Source organism: Triticum aestivum, chromosome 5D (genome assembly GCF_018294505.1).
Source record: "Triticum aestivum cultivar Chinese Spring chromosome 5D, IWGSC CS RefSeq v2.1, whole genome shotgun sequence".
NCBI lineage: Eukaryota > Viridiplantae > Streptophyta > Magnoliopsida > Poales > Poaceae > Triticum > Triticum aestivum.
This window is the reverse complement of record NC_057808.1, coordinates 382591595-382594943: the sequence shown is the minus strand read 5'-3', so window position 1 is coordinate 382594943 and position 3349 is coordinate 382591595.

Here is a 3349-nt window from a genome sequence, read left to right as displayed (position 1 = left end):
GAGGCTTGACCGAGCTTCAATGGCTTCATCAGCACTTGCATATAGTGATCAGTAAGCTCAGGCTCTTGGTACATGCAACAAGCTCCTTCAGGTGGAGGGTTGATGGGCAGGGCGTGAAGTAATTCAGTGGTCGGTGCCTTATAGTGAGTATTTTTGGTCATCCAGTCCAAAACCCAGGAGTTCACATCGTCAGCATCTCCTGTGATGTGCAAAGTTGCGTAGAATTGAAGAATGAGTTCTTCATTCCAATCAACTATGTCTGTGCAAAAGTTGAGGAGGCCTGTGTCATGAAGCACACTAAGGACAGGTGAGAAGCACGGCAGTGATTCCATGTCCACATGAGGAATATTCTCGTGGTCGAAGACTTTGTCCTATTTGAAAAGCAGTGAAGAATAGAAGTTTGCCTGGCTGGCGGTCCAGAAGCGCTTCCTTCTAAGACGAGAAGAATCATAGGGATTGTAGTCAGTGAAGAACACGTGCTCGCCAAAGAAATCATCAGCCTTGAATTTCTGCTTCTTTGAGAATGGATCCTTTGGTTTGGGCTGAGGAGTGTCAGTCAATTGCATGATCACCTCGGGAATCGCAATCTCAGGTTCTTCAGGCTGAGGAATTCCAGCTTCTACTCCAGTGACAGCCTGGGTCTTCAATTCTTCATTTAAATTTTCTTCAGCACTAGTGGCTGGAATTTCTTCATGGACAGACGGTGTGGCATGAGGTTCATCAGATCCCATTTGAACTGTAGTTGCTGGGGATTGAGGAATTTGTTGCAATGGTGTGAAGAGTGGAGAGTTGGGGTGCTGACTTTCCCAAAAGTCATCATTCAGCACAGGTGTGGTACAACCAATGTCCACATCTTCATCTTCCATTTCTTCAACGCCGGCCTCTTCAGCAGTAAACTGAGGCATAGGCGAGGAAACAGCTGGAGTTGAAGGGATTTCATCCACTTCAATTTCTTCATCCATCTGCTCTGACGTAGCAGCAGAAGGAGTTTCTTCATCAGATCCTCTAGGGATCACATATTCTTCATCAAAAGGGACGATTTCCTTTGATGGCATGGTGGAAACAGGAACAACATCAATTGGATTTGCAAACGAGCTGGTCAAAGACTTCATCTTCTTCGGAGCTGAAGAATCTGATGAAGTTGATGCCTTCCTTTTCTTCACTGCTGCACGCTCTGCAGCCTTGGTCTTCTTTGCATCTGATGCAGATGGAAGAATTGGAGTTGGGGTAGGCGCAGGAGGAGCAGAGGAATTTGGTTGATTTTCTTCAGGCACAACTGATGCAGTTGCCCTGACCTCTTCATTTTCTTCAGGCGCACCACTAGTGGATGCCCTGGAAATTTCATCAGCGGCTGGAATGCAATCATCAGCCCTGGAACTCACATTTTCTTCAGCAGCCTAAATGTGATCAGCGGTGCTGGCATGTTCTTCAGTTGGCTGAGCAGATGCTTCAGCCTGAGGAATTTCTTGTTGCGATGGGGCTGCAACATTTGAGGTGAACTTTTCAGTCAGTTTTACAAACCTGACCTTGGCTCCTTGCCAATCAGCATAGTAAGCATTGAAATCATCGCTGAGGACTTTGATTTCAGACTGGATCTTCACAAGTTCATCAGTTGTTATAGTGACAACGTTGTTCTTCAGGATTTTTTCCTTCCTGTACTGCGCTTTCTTGATCTGCCTGGCCTTCTCAAATTTCCATTTCTCTTCTTGGATGAAGGCAGTCAGCATATGACTTTGGCCAGGAGTCAACTTGAAATCAGGCATAGGAGTGTTTGGATCCTTGTGCCAGAGATCAATGTAGTCGAGGATCAACTTTGGATCCAAAAGCAGAGGCACATTTGTGCCCTTGGCTCTAGCGGCCCTGACTTGCCTATCTCTGATGATTTCTGCAAGTTCATCATCATCAGCTTCGTCTTCTTCAGACGGCACTTGGAAGGCGACCTGCTTCTTGTGAGGACTTGGGCGAGAACCTCGTCCAGCAGTGGTCTTTGTCTTCAGCAGAGAGGGTCCCGTTGAAGAATTTGGTGCAGCTGAGGAACTAGCAGAAGCTCCTGAGGCAATAGAGATGCCTGTAGTCCTTTGGCATGTGGCAAGATGCACAGGTGCTGAGGACTTGGTTGGAGCAGCTGAGGACTTTGGAGGAGGAGGAGCAGCGTGAGGAATTTGCCGTGAGGGCTTTGAGGATTCTGGCCGTGAGGGCATAGCTGAGGAACTTGTCCTTGAGGACATTGATGGCGAAGCACTTGGCTTGTGCGCAGGCTTCTTTGCCATGGATTTCTTCGGCTTGACAGAGGCCTCAGCGGCAACAGCAGCAGCAGAGTCTTCATTGAATTTCCTCACTGCTTCTCTGGCTTGTCTAGCCAGCTTGGCCTGGCACTTGGCCCATTCATCAGGATAGTCCTCACCGCGCTTGAGGCTGGTGGGATCCACTTCTTGGCCATGTGCCAATGGAGGTCTTGGGCATGGAGGATTGAATGCGAATTTCTTCATGTATTTAGGAGTAACATATCTGTACTCCCTCCACTCCCTTGCCCATCTCCTCTCTATCCTCTGTATGCGCACCTTGCGCTGATTCTTGTCCTCCTTACCAAACTTGGCCTCATCAGGAGTGCAATAGTCTTTGTATATATCATCAGGGATCTCAAAGGCAGTGTTGACTTCAGGCCTCTTTCCTCCTTTCTGTGGCTTCTTACCGTCAGCCATTTTCTTCAGTTGAGGAATTTGAACAGTTGAATTCTCTGAAGAAGTATGCAACTTTTCTTCGAGGAATGCTTATGATCGAAGTCAATATCATTTTCATCAGTGCACAGATGGCCATTTGTGGGCATTGGAATTTTGACGCCTTTGCAATCCTGCGTGCCGAATTTCCTCAGTACATCCTTGAGGTATTTCTCCTGAGATATGAATATGCCATTGCGTTGTTGACGAATTTGAAGACCTAAGAAGAATTTCAACTCTCCCATCATAGACATTTGATATTCTTCACTCATCATATAAGCAAATTCATCACTATAACGTTGGTCAGTACAGCCAAAGATAATATCATCAACATATATTTGGCACACAAACAATTCACCATCATAAGATTTAGTGAAAAGAGTAGGGTCGAGTGAACCGGGTTTGAAGCCTTTCTTCATGAGGAATTCCTTCAAAGTATCATACCACGCCCGAGGGGCCTGCTTGAGGCCATATAGGGCCTTATTGAATCTGAAGACTTTGTCAGGATGCTTTGGATCTTCAAAACCTGGGGGTTGAGCAACATATAGTTCTTCCTCAAGCTTACCATTGAGGAATGCACTTTTCACATCCATTTGATATAAAGTGATATCATGATGGTTAGCATAAGCAAG